The following is a 14,272-nucleotide window of genomic DNA, read 5'->3' as shown; positions in this document are numbered from 1 at the left end:
AAGAGTGTGGTGGAGGAAAGTGACTCAGAACATGACCACCAGGAAGCAGAAAGAGTTGCACTCAACAAGGACAAAATATGTATCCCAAAGACACATTCCCAATAACCCATCACCTCCAGGCACACTCTACCTGCCTATAGTTAATACCTGGTTAATCCCTGTCAGTGGATTAATACACTGATTAGGTTAAGGTTGTCATAATCCAATCATTTCACCTCTAAACTTTCTTGCATTGTCTCACACATGAGCTTTTGGGGAACACCTAATAGCTAAATCATAATAATGAGTCAAAAGTAAACTGGGGCAATTGGGGCATCATTCTAATCCTTACAAGAAAAATTGGACAAACTGAAAATCAATGATGTTTCTTTGAGAACCAGGATAAGAGGGTAAACCACCATACTAAAATCTAAGAAGACAAATAAATTAAAAGAGACAGGGTAACCAAATTCTGCTTACTCAGCAGACCAATGTGTATTGGAGCCATAAGGTGATAGGAATACTGACAGCTTTATGCATGTGCCAACTTGGAGAGTGTAGATAGGATTAGCATTTAGATCGGTGAACTTTGGATAAAGCAGAATGCCCTTTACAATGTCAGTGTGCCTTACCCAATCAGTTGGAGGCCTGTGAGGAACAAATGTTTTACCTTCCTGAGCAAGAGGGAATTCTCCAGAAGACAACCTTCAAATCTGCACCACTGATTCTTCTGGGTTTTCAGCCTGTGGACCCACACTACAGAATGGATTTGCCAGTCTCTGTAGTTGCCAGTCTCCATATTCACACTAGTGAGCTAGTGTTATATATTAATCAAGTAAATAATAAATTGTAGCTGTTCAGAGACTAGGGGGTCCCACTGAGGGTGAGGACATCGATGTCTACCCCAGTTCAGACATCGGAGACCAGTCTCTGAAGGCATGATCTAATTTTACTCAGGATTGTAAAAGACATATATAGGCACATTATCCAATCAGGTTAATAGGCTTGTTAAAGCATAACAGAACCAGCCTATAGGTGAGCTATATGTTGAGATAATGTAAACAAACTAAGTAGGCCTAAGTAATTCTGCCCAGCAATGAGTCTGAGACAAAGCACTGGGAGGAGGGATGGTAAGCTCCAGCACACAGCATGAGGAAAGGCAGCACAGGTGAGCTCACATTACAGCTTGCTGGGATGCTTGAAGAGTGAGGCCTTCCTTCAGCTCATAACTCAGCCTCAGCAACTGCAAAGAACTTCACTCCATGGCGAGTCTTTACCATTACCTCAGTTTCTCTGTCCAGACTGTTTGGCTTACTTAGACTACGGTGTCAGCGAATGCTGTCAGATAAGCTTGAGGAATGTTCCCTACAATAAATGAATCTATTTGTTCTGTTTCTATGGAGAATGTAAAACAAACTTAATGGTAATTCTGCCAAATTACTCCAGACTGTGTGAGAAACCATGTGAACAAGACAAACTGCCGGAGTTAATCATCTTATGAGGTCTCACACATTCACAGGCTTTATTAAAAGGAACTTCATGAGGTTGTCTTAGAGATGATCTAACATTCTTTCCTTGCCCTGGCATCCTTTTTTGAAACACACCCAGAGATCCCCCTCACCACAGATGAATGCCAGATGCTGAGTCCACCCAGCACCCCCACTGCAGATGGACGAAGAACACCATGCCTGCCCACCTTCCCACCCCCGTGCTGACTCACCTTGCCCTCAATGGGGCTCCCCACCTTCTTTGGAGGCTGGTGCAGACATTTTGAATTATTCCTGAGGGGTGGCCACCATCATTGGAAGGGCGGCTCCCTTCTTAAGACACCTATCGGAGAGTGGAGGCCCTTTGACAGGTATCTCTATTGACTCACTAACATCCTACACCCTTCCCCATCCTCTTCATTCACCACTAGAAATACTGTAAATAATAATCAAACTAATCTTGTTTCTTACAATAATGTTAAAATAATGTTAAAGTCTTTATAGGGGCTATGGGGTTCAGGACTGCATTTTCTCGGTATTAGATGCTGCTAATATTGGTCTCCCCTTCAAAGGAGATGTAATGGAAAATTGTGGGGTCACAATAAGCATGTAGGGGGGAAACTTCAGTAACTCAGATCTTCGCTGCTAGAGGGAAACATACAGAAACAATATAAAAAAATGGGGGGAAAAGTGTCCCTAACAAACCAAGATGCTATTTTGATAGAATCCAATGACAGCATGGCAGTAGAAATGACAGAAAAAGAGTATAGAATCTGCATGATTAAAATGGTGCATGAAGCAAAAGATGAGACAAGAGAGCAAATGCAGGCAATGAATGATCACTCCAATAAACAGTTAAAAGAGCAAATGCAGAAAGCAAAAGAACACTTCAATAAAGAGATAGAGATTCTGAAAAGAAAAAAAAAACAGAAATACTTGAAATGAAAGATACAGTAAACCAAATTAAAGACTCAATAGAAAATATCACCAACAGAATCAATCTCATGAAAGACAGAATCTCAGACAATGAAGACAAAATATTTAATCTTGAAAATAAGTTGAACAAACTGAGTAGATGTTAAGAAATCATGAATGGAACCTCCAAGAATTATGGGATATCATTAAGAGACCAAATTTAAGAATTATTGGGATTGAGGAAGGCACAGAGATACAAAACAAAGGAATGAACAGCCTGTTAGATGAAATAATATCAGAAAATTTCCCAAACCTGAAAAATGAAATGGAAAATCAAATACGAGAGACTTACAGAGTACCAGGTGCACAAAATTACAACAGATTCACACCAAGGCACATTATAATGAAAATACCTCACATACAAGATAAAGATAGAATTTTAAAGGCTGCAAGAGAAAAATGGCAGATTATGTATAAGGGGAAACCAATACAGATATCAGCAGATTTCTCAGCCCAGACCCTAAAAGCAAGAAGGACCTGGAATAATATATTTCAAACTCTGAAAGAACATGGATGCCAACCAGGAATCCTATACCCAGTAAAACTAAACTTCAGATTTGATGATGAAATAAAATCTTTCCACAATAAACAAAAGTTAAAAGAATTTACAAATAGAAAGCCTACACTACAGAACATTCTCAGCAAACTATTTCATGAGGAGGAAGTGATAAACAACAACACAAGTCAGCAAAGGGAAGAACTACCCTAAAGGAAAAGCCAATCAAAGGAGAAACCAAGTCAAGTTAAAGACCAAAAATAAGTCAAAATGACCAGGAATACAAATCAAATCACAATAATAACCCTGAATGTTAATGGCCTAAACTCATCAATCAAAAGACAGACTAACAGATTGGATTAAAAGGAAAAACCTAAGAATGTGCTGCCTTTAAGAGACTCATCTCATAGAAAAAGACATCCACAGACTAAAGGTGAAAGCATAGGGGAAAACATACCATGCACATGGACTCAGTACAAAAGCAGGGCTCTCCATCCTCATACCAGATAAAATGGACTTCAAACCTAAGTTAGTCAGAAGGGATAAAGAAGGACATTTCATACTGCTTAAGGGAAGCATAAATCAGCAAGACTTAACGATTTTAAATATTTATGCCCCAAACAATGGAGCATCTATGTACATCAAACAAACCCATCTCAATTTTAAGAATCAAATAGACCAAAACACATTAATAGTGGGGGGCTTTAACACACTGCTCTCACCACTGGGTAGATTCTCCAAACAAAAACAGAAAAAAGAAATTATAGAACTAAATAATGCAATCAATGATATAGACCGAATGGACATTTACGGAGTATTTCATCCATCATTGAGTGAATATACTTTCTTCTCAGTAGCTCATGGATCCTTCTCCAAAATAGACCATATGCTATGCCACAAAGAAACCATTAGTAAATACAAAAAAAAAGAGATGCCACCTTGTATTCTATCATACCATAATGGAATGCAATTAGAAATGAATGATAAAATAACAAACAAAAACTACTCATACACCTGGAGACTAAATAATGTGCTACTGAATGATGCAATGATAACAGAAGACATCAGGGAAGAAATTCAAAAATTCTTAGAGGTAAATGAGAACAATGACACACATATCAAAATCTCTGGGACACTCTGAAAGTAGCAATACTAAGAGGAAAGTTCATTGCATTGAGCCCATACATTAAAAAAATAAAAAGTCAACAACTAAATGATTTAACATTACATCTCAAAGTCCAAGAAAAAAGAAGAACAGATCAACACCAAAAATAGAAGAATTCAGGAAATAATTAAAAACAGGGCTGAAATCAATGAACCTGAAACAAGAGAAACAATTCAAAAAATTCACAAAACAAAAAGTTGGTTCTTTGAAAAAGTAAACAAAATTGGTAAACCCTTAGCCACACTAATGAAGAGAAGGAGCGAGAAAACTAAAATTACTAGAATTCGTGATGAAAAAAGAAAGATCATGTCAGACACCATTGAAATACATAACATAATAAGAAACTACTTTGAAAATAGAAAATATTGAAGACATTGACAATTTTTTAGAAACATATGATCTTCCCAAACTTAATCAGGAAGAAGTACACAATTTAAACAGATCAATTATAGCACTGAAATAGAAGCCATCAAAAGCCAACCAAGCAAAAAAATCCCAGGACCAGATGAATTCTCAGTTGAATTCTACAAGACCTTTAAAGAAGAAGTAATACCAATACTCTTCAAAGTATTCCAGGAAATAGAAAAGGAGGGACCCCTTCCAAACTCATTCTATGAGTCTAGCATCACTCTGGTACCAAAACCAGAGAAAGAAACATCAAGGAAAGAAAACTTTAGACCAATACCTCTGATGAACATAGATGGAAAAATCCTTAACAAAATACTGGCAAATCACATACAAAAATATATTAAAAAGATAGTGCACCATGATCAAATGGAGTTTATCCCAGGGATGCATCCGGAAATCTATAAATGTAATTCATCTCAACAAAAGACTTAAATTTAAGAATCAAATGATTATTTCAATAGATGCTGAGAAAGCATTTGATAAAATACAGCACCCCTTCATGCTTAAAACACAAGAAAAAATAGGAATAGTGGGAATATACCTCAACGTTGTAGAGGCTATCTATGTTAAGCCCACAGTCAACATCATTCTTAATGGAGAAAAACTGAAAGCATTCCTTCTAAAAACTGGAATAAGACAGGGATGTCCTCTTTCACCATTTCTATTCAACATTGTCCTTGAAACACTAGCCAAAGCAATTAGACAGACAAAAGAAATTAAAGGGATATAAATAGGAAAAGAAGAACTCAAGCTGTCACTATTTGCCAATGACATGATTCTATATTTAAAGGATCCAAAAAACTCCGCTAGAAAACTTCTAGAACTAAGACATGAATTCAGCAAAGTAGCAGGGTATAAAATCAATGCTCACAAATATAATGTATTTCTATTCGTAAGTGATGAATCCTCTGTAAGAGAAATTAGGAAAACCACTCCATTCACAATAACCTCAAAAAAAAAAAAAAAAAACTTGAGAATCAATCTAACAATAGTGGTGAAAGACCTCAACAATGAAAAGTATAGAACACTAAAGATATAAATTGAAGAAAACCTTAGAAGATGGAAAGATCTTCCATGTTCTTGGATAGGCAGTATTAATATTGCCAAAATGGCCATTCTACCAAAGGGGCTAGACATATTCAAAGATATTCCAATTAAAATCCCGATGACTTTCCTCATAGAAATAGAAAAAGCAATCATGAACTTCATCTGGAAGAATAAGAAACCTCAAATAGCCAAAACAATCCTGAGCAGAAAAAGTGAAGCAGGAGGTATCACAATACCAGACCTTAAAATATACTACAGGGCAATAGTAACAAAAATGGCATGGTATTGGTACCTAAATAGACAGGCAGACCAATGGTACAGAATAGAAGACACAGAAACAAACCGACATGAATACATTTATCTCATACTAGACAAAGAGCCAAAAACATACAGTGGAGAAAAGATAGCCTGTTCAACAAATGGTGCTGGCAAAACTAGAAATCCACATGCAGTAAAGTGAAATTAAACCTCTATTTCTCACCCTGCAAAAAACTCAACTCAAAATGGATCAAAGACCTAGGAATTAGACCAAAGACCCTGCACCAAATAGAAGACAAGAGTAGGCCCGAATCTTCAGCATGTTGGCTTAGGATCAGACTTCCTTAACAAGACTCCCAAAGCACAAGAAATCAAAGCAAGAATCAATAAATGGGATGGACTCAAACTAAAAAGCTTTTTCTCAGCAAAGGATACAATCAATAATGTGAAAAGGGAAAATACAGAGTGGGAGAAAATCTTTTCCACACACTTCAGATAGAGTACTTATCTCCAAAATTTGTAAAGAACTTACAAAACTTTGCACCAAAAATACAAAGAACCCGGTCAATAAATGGGCCAAGGAACTGGACAGACACTTTACAGAAGACACACAGGCAATTAATAAATATATGAAAAAGTGTCCAACATCTCTAGTAATTAGAGAAATCCAAATTAAAACAACTCTAAGATTTCATCTTACTCCAATTAGAATGGCTATTATCAAGAACACAAACAATAATAGATGATGTCATGGATATGGGGGAAAAGGCACACTTTTACACTGCTGGTGGAGTTGCAGATTGGTGCAGTCACTCTGGAAAGCAGTGTGGAGAATCCTTAGAAAACTTGGAATGAACCCACCTTTTGACCCAGTTATCCCACTCCTTGGTTTATACCCAATGAACTTAAAAGTAGCATACTATGGTAGCAACCACATCAATGTTTATAGAAGCTCAATTCACAATAGCTAGATTGTAGAACCAACCTAGATGCCTTTCAACAGATGAATGGATAAAGAAACTGTGGTATATCTATACAATGGAATAACAGCCATAAAAAGAATAATATTATGGCATTTGCATATAAATGGAAGGAATTGGAGAATATTATGCTAAATGAAATAAACCAATCCCAGAAAACCAAAGGCCGAATGTTTTCGCCAATAAGTGGAGGATGATATATTATGCGGGTCAGGGGGTGGGGAGTGAGAGAGGAATGGAGGAACTTTAGATTATGTAGAAGGAAATGAGGGGGGTATGAAAAATGGTGTAATGAGAAAGACATCATTACCCTATGTACATGTATGATTACACCAATGGTATGAATCTACATCATGAACAACCATAGAATTGAAATGATGTACCCCATTTGTGTACAATGAATCAAAATGCAGTCTGTAAAAAATTTAAAAAATAATAAATAAATAAATAAAATGACAAAGACCTAAAAAAAAAAGAAAGAAAGAAAGGCCCAGGGCCTTCTCTAAGAAATAGCTATATACCAAGGGGAAGGCACAGATCTAACAACTTGTCCGAACCAGGAGGAGAAAGGAATTCTTAGTCACTTCATTCATTTCCAGGCTTCCCAGTTCATAGAGCCAATATAGAAACCAAAGGTCAGTTCTTCCATGAAATTAATTAGGAATGGTCCAGACAAGGAAGACAATTGGAACTGGCAGAGAGAAAGTTACAGCATTGGAGAAACACTTGTGAAGGTCACACCCCCCCCAAAAAAAAAACAGGTCCACTAAGAAACCAAGATTTAACCAGAAAATTATATAACATTCTCCTGTCCCTACACTTTTCCAGACATCCAGAGGATCCTGCTATAATAACAATGGGTGACAGCAGAAACAGCTGAAAGCCACAGACTAACTCTGAGCAAGAATATCTAAGGAGGCCAAAGTCAACACAGGAAACAAAAATAAGGATGCTGGAGAAATGAATATACCTACAGTCACATGAAACATTAAACATAGAACAGCATTTAGTCTATTTAATATATAAACCTAAAGCTGAGGATATCCTCAGCTTACCTCAAATATATTGCTGCAAAAACACTATAACAGAAATAAAGGATGCCTTTGATGGCTCCAATGGTAGACCTGATGTTAAAGTCAGGATTTTCTAAAGAAACAAAACCAATAGAATATGTTACATATCAATCTATTATAAAAGACTTATCATAAGGATTTGGCTGTCATGATTATGAAAACTGAGAAGTCCCACAGTCTGCCATTCATGAATTAGAGATCCAGGAAAGTCAGTAGTCTGACTTGAAGACCTGAGAGTCACAAAGTCAGTTGTGGGGATTCCAGTGCAAGTCTGAAGGCCTGAGAACCAGAAGCATTAAGGGCAAGACATGGTCCATGCACCAATTCAAACAGTCTGGCAGAAATCTCACAAATCCTTTTCTGCATGTTTTCACTTTATTGAGACCCTCGACAGATTGGTTGGTGCCCACCCATAGTGGAGAGGCACATGTGCTTTACTTGGTTATTAAAATGCTAACCTCTTCTAGTAACCCTCACCCCCACAGACACACTCAGAAATAATGTTTAATCAGATATCTGAGCATCCCATGCATCGGTCAAGTTGACATGTAAAATTAATCATCACATCCACAATGGTCAAGGAAAGAATCATTTAACATGAAGATACATCAACAGTAACTTTCCAAACTCAATTGCAATGAGAAAAAGAGACAGGAGAAACCAACAGAAAATCTATGAACTTAAGGACATAAATGAGTTTGCTCTTTGAGGTCCCTTGCATTCTCATAAGAATTTTGGATTCACTTTTCCATTTCTGCAAAAAATTGTGTATTAATTTGCTAGTACTGACAGGAAAATATATCACAGAGCAGGTAGTTGAAACAAGAGTAATTTGTTTTCTCAAAGTTCCAGAGTCTAGAAGTCCAAGATCAAGGTGCAGGTAGGTGAGTTTCCTCTAAGGTCTCTCTCCTCAACTTGCACACCTTCTCACCATGTCTTCTCACAGTGCATTTTTTCACATTTTCCTCTGTGCAGGCACACCTTGAGAATCTGTTCTGTGTCGTTATCCCCTCTTCCAGTCAACTTGGGATAGGACCCACCCTAACAGCCTCAGTAACTTAGTTACCTTTTCTAAGGGTCCTATCTTCAGATGCAGTCACATTCTGTAGTACACTAGGAGTTAGGACTTCAACCTATCGATTGTGGAGTTCCACACTCAGGGGTTCTTGAGACTATTAACATCTTAACAATACGAAGTTTTCCAATCAGTGAACATGGGCTGTTCTTTAATTTATTTAGGCCTTATTTAATTTCTTTCCACTATATTCTATGGGTCTCATAATTAAAGATTTATAGTTCTTCGTTAATTTTATTCCTGAATATTTTACTATCTTTGATGCTATTATAAATGGAATGTCTCTGTTAATTGCTTTTTCAGATGGCTTATTCCAAGTGCAAAAAATATAATTAACTTCTGTAAATTAACTTTTTATCTTAAAATAATGAAAGACTTATTAGGTCTAATAAACTATTATAATAATACTCAATTTTAAAATAAAAATAGTACATGCTTTAGGATGTGAGATCATATCACCTACAACTTGAGATGATTTTACTTCTTCCTTTCTAAATTTGATGCCTTTTATTTAATTTTCTTGCCCAGTTACTATTGCTAAAAGCTATGATACATTGTTGAGTAGAAGTGGCAAGAACTGAAATTTCTGTCTTGTTCCTGATTTCAGAAGGAAACATTCAATATTTTATCATTAAATCTGATGTTACATGTGTTTTTCTTCAGATAACCTCTATCTAATTTTCCAAGTAGAGAAAGTTCCCTTCTATTTTATTTTTATATTGAAAGGATATTGGAGTCTATCAAATGATTTTCAAAATTTATTAAACTAGGTGTTTTGTCTTTTGTTCTCTTGATATGGTATATTGAATTAATTGATTTGCAGATGTATTGCATTCCTAAATTCTTCTTAGTCAGGATTCATAACCCTTCATATAAATCACTGAATTCAGTTCACTAGTGTTTTACCAAAGATTTTTCATAAGAGGTATAAGTATGTAGATATTTTCTGATACCTTTGATTTGGGTATTTGTATAATATCAGCCTCATAGGATGAGTTCAAAGTGTCTTCCTTTCTTCCATGGTTGGGGAGATTTTGTGAAGAACTGGTGCTAAGACTTGTTCAAATATCTGGAAGAATTTATCAAGGAAGCCATTTGGGTTCATTGGGTCTAGGTTTCTTTTGTATGGTTGTCTGTTTTTCTGTTTTACTGAGTCAATCCTGTGCTGTTTAGGTCTATTTTTGTTTTCTATTTCTTCTTAAATTCACGTTAGTAGTTCATGTCTTTATTGGAGTTTATGCATTTTATTTAAGTGATCTCCATTTGTTCATATACAGTTGTATACAGTGCTAAAATTCTTTCTTTTCTATTATGTCAGTAGTTATATTTCTTTCTCTGTTCCTGATTTTAGTTATCTGAATTTTCTCCTGATCACTCTAGTTGACATATCTCAATTTATCAAAGAACCAACTTTGGGTTCTGTTGCCTTTCTCTGTAGTTTCTGTTCTCTGTTTCATTAATACACACTCTAATCTTTAATATTTACTTCTTTTTGTTTGTTTTCAGTTTCATTCACTCTTTTTATGTTTCTTAAGGGAAAAGAGTAGATTATTGATTAGAGATATGTTTCCTTTAATGTTTTTTCCCTATAAGCACTGCATTAACTGCTTACATCCACGTTTGCTGTGTTTGGGGTTCATTTTCACTCACTTCAGAAAACACTTTTATTTCTCTTGTGATTTATTATGAGTAAGATCGCATTTAATTTCCATGTATTTCTTAATTATCGAAGTTTCTTTAGGGTATTTATATTTAATTTAAGTACACTGCATTTGAAGAACTTAATTTTGTTCTGTTGTCCTCTGATACTGTCTTCTCTCACAGTCAACATACAGCCCATGAAAGCACAGGAAAGAAACATGGGCCAGCCCCACCATTAGGGTTTAACTTAACACAGCTACTTTTGAGCATCATTCCCTGCCTGTATCTTTGCCTCCTATAGCATTCTGAAAATCCCAGATGATTCCATAAGCACAAACACCCTCTTGCTCCCTTTTTAAATCTTCACAGGTGATCGGCTCTTTCAAATCTTGGTGGGTTTTCCTTTCTAAAATGAGTGTTATTCACTCTTTTCATTGTGCCAGAACTTCTTTCAGGAAAGCACCCCCCCATCCCACCTCAGGGCTCCCCCTATATAAGTAGTACACTTTCCTCTGTCCATAGTACAGGAGAACTCTCAGGAGTTTCAACCTGAAAACCCCAGTTGGAGCAGAAGCATGGCTTCAAGGTGGAGTTGGAATGACACATTCAGTAACCAGGTTCTGCTCATACTACTGCACAATTCTATCTCCAAAAAGTGTCCATTTTTCTTTTTTCTAAGATCATCACCCTAGTGTAATCTATATCATCACACTCCTGGATGACAACAGCAGTTATCATGGCCATTTTTATATTTCTTGGTTCATCTCTCACAGGAACATTTTCAAATGGCATTCTTTAAATGCAAACCAAGCTCCACTCTGGCTCCTAGATTCCCCTAACAACTTCCTCATTCACTCGGAACCCAGGAGAACATCATTCACATGGTCTTAGGAGACTCTCATTTAGATATTCTGCCACCCAGGCATCTCAGGCCCTTTTTCCCTTTCTTGATTAGATGACCTACAGCCACACTGGACATTTTTCAGTTTCTTACAAATTTTACAACCTTTTAAGACTAAACTGCTTCACCTACTATAATCGTCACTTTAGTAACACCATTACCTGTCTCTCTTTTTTAAAGCCTCTGGAATATCTTAGGTTCCTTCTTCTCATTCATCTTCATGTACATGTTCAGTAATGTGATAGGGCTGGATTTTCTAAGATGGTTCTAATTTATTCCTTTCTTTCTAGGACTAATTATTTGGATTAATAAGTTTTAGTAGTCAACCTAACAATTTCTATATCTATCTCCATTATCTATTTGTATGTCAATGGCCCCTGACTTATGCAGGTTCAACTTACTTTTTTTTGTTTACTTTACTATTGAGTGAAAACAATATTCATTCAAAAGTTGTACTTTGTGTTTTAAATTCTGATGTTTCCTGGCATAGACATACATGAAATCTTCCTCCTTCATGATGTTGAGCAGGGGCAGGGAGCTGCAGCTCCCAGTAAGTCTTCTCATTCCAAGAGGAAAGAAAAAATATTCTACAGTGAACCATGATGTTTGGTAGGCTGGACCTTTACAATTTATGATATTTTGAACTTCTGATGAGTTTGTTGGGATGTAACCCCATGGTAAGTCAAGTAAGTCAAGGAACGTCTGTATTTTAGTGTTCTATAGCACAAGGTGATCGCTATAGTTTACAAGTTATTATTTATTTTAAAAGAACAAGAATAAAGGAGAATGAAATGATAAATATTTGAGGAATGGAAATGCTAATTACACTGATTTGATCATTACATATTGTATACATGTATTAAATGATCACTATAGTCCATCAATATGTACAACTTTTAGGTATCCAATAAAAATAAAATTTTAAACAACTAACTGGCAATCAGAACAAGCATTTTGTCGTTACGGTTGTAAGTATCTTTACAAGCTCCCATTCCATCTTTCTCAACACCCAACCAATCACCAAGTCACAGTGAAACACACGATCTTCCCTAGAAAGAGGCCCTGCTTTTCTATTTTCAACTTCTCTTCATAAGCATCCACCTTGCTCATAGATTTCAGTGAATCATAGCTAATCTTTTTCTGTATGGTTCTGGGGTTCTGGGTTAGAGTCTACCAAAGAGAGACATTCATGTAAAATTCAGAAGGGAAAGCTAATATGACTCTAAAGCACAATTTTCAGCAGATGCCTATGCAGGACTGAGTTTGAGAAGCCAGCAAAAATTTCAGAGATGTTCTAGGACTTCCTAGGGAGGCCCTCTGAATCCAGCAACTATTTGACCTCTGTTCTCCTCACGGTTGTGAAATTCCCTATTTCTTTGCATTAAAACCTATTTCTGTGCTTATTTTTCATAAAACAAAGAATTATTTAAAGGCGATTCTTCATAGGACTTATTGTATCCATACTGATGAGTGATAGAAAAACCACAAAGTTGCACATGCTGCACAGTCAGAAATGCCTTTCCATCTAACATCTTACTTTCACAGTTTTTCAACATGGGCTGTTAAAACTCATGTCTTAATACAGTAAGTGAGAAATTAGTAGCACATGCAAATGTTGAAAACCCTAAGGATTCTCTATATCTGGAAAGATCCTTTGCTCCCAGAAAGTCTCTCTTCATTGTTCCCATTCACCTCTGGGCACGCACTGCTCCAGTGTATTTATACCTGAGAGCCTCCCAGGAAATTTGCTCAGCTTATCTCTGCTTTCCACTCTTAGCTCTTTATTTTTCTCAATTCCCTTTGGATGATCTGGGCTGATTACTGGCTTCAGTCAATGTCCCTCACTGCTGGTGTGATGTCATGTTTATTTATATCCCATCTGATGGGCATTTGCTACCTGACATTCAATGTGCACAAGGCACTGTGCACTACTGTAACCTTTTCCCACCTGTGTCACCAGGCCATGGTTCCAGTAATCCTCTGACTCATACCAGAGATCATAGCATCTTCCAAATCCCGTTACTAACCTTGACCACCCTGTCACACCCCTTGGACTTCTGATAGATCCAGAGCTAACTATGTTCTGACTCAAAAAAATGATTGTTTTTGTATATGAACTTTGCATCAGACAATGAGAATTCCCCAGTGAAATGGTCCCCACTATTAAGAAATTTTCAGTGGAAAGAAAGAGAATGTTAAAGACTTAGCACTCAATTTTGATCTATTTAGAGATATGCATGAACTCAGAATGTTATTGGAACTCAGAAAGGGTATCTAATGAAGTCTTGGAGTATTTGGGATGCTTTTAGTCACCATAATTCATATATGAAAGATAAAATTATCACCACCAATATGTAGACCAAACTGGACTGAAATGTTGCTTAAGAAGTCTACCTACATTTGCAAATCATAAAATAAATTTATAGAAAAAAAGTTTGCTACATGATAGATGGACTAATTTTGAAATTACTAGGCTCACCTTCTCTAGCCTAACACCAAGGATTCTTCCATTTATTTAACTTTCGCTCTTCTCTGACATAGTCACTCACTGCATAGGAAATAGGGTTTCTAGATGCAGAGTCCTGACCACCCCATTCATTCCACAATATTTTACATTAGTCTTCTTAGAAACAAAGCCTCTCCTCCTTCAGCTTTATGCTTAGGTTCAAATTGGGTGGGGCATCACAATCAGAAGAAGGGCAATGACCAATTTGGACTGTGGTACAGCCCACCAGTCAGTTGGTGGAGCACACCCTGTAGGCAATGACACATCTCCATAGAAGAATA

At 36.6% G+C, this 14,272-nt stretch overlaps 1 protein-coding gene across 5 annotated transcripts in view; it reads right to left on the bottom strand.

The window, feature by feature from the left end:
• Positions 1-14,272, bottom strand: part of Pxdnl (peroxidasin like) — a 516,396-nt gene that overhangs the window by 6,796 nt on the left and 495,328 nt on the right. The gene's annotated exons all lie outside the window — the stretch shown is intronic.

The sequence above is a fragment of the Sciurus carolinensis genome, chromosome 1 (genome assembly GCF_902686445.1).
Source record: "Sciurus carolinensis chromosome 1, mSciCar1.2, whole genome shotgun sequence".
Lineage (NCBI taxonomy): Eukaryota > Metazoa > Chordata > Mammalia > Rodentia > Sciuridae > Sciurus > Sciurus carolinensis.
Note: the sequence above shows the minus strand (reverse complement) of the source record. Positions and strands in the feature narration are given on the sequence as shown.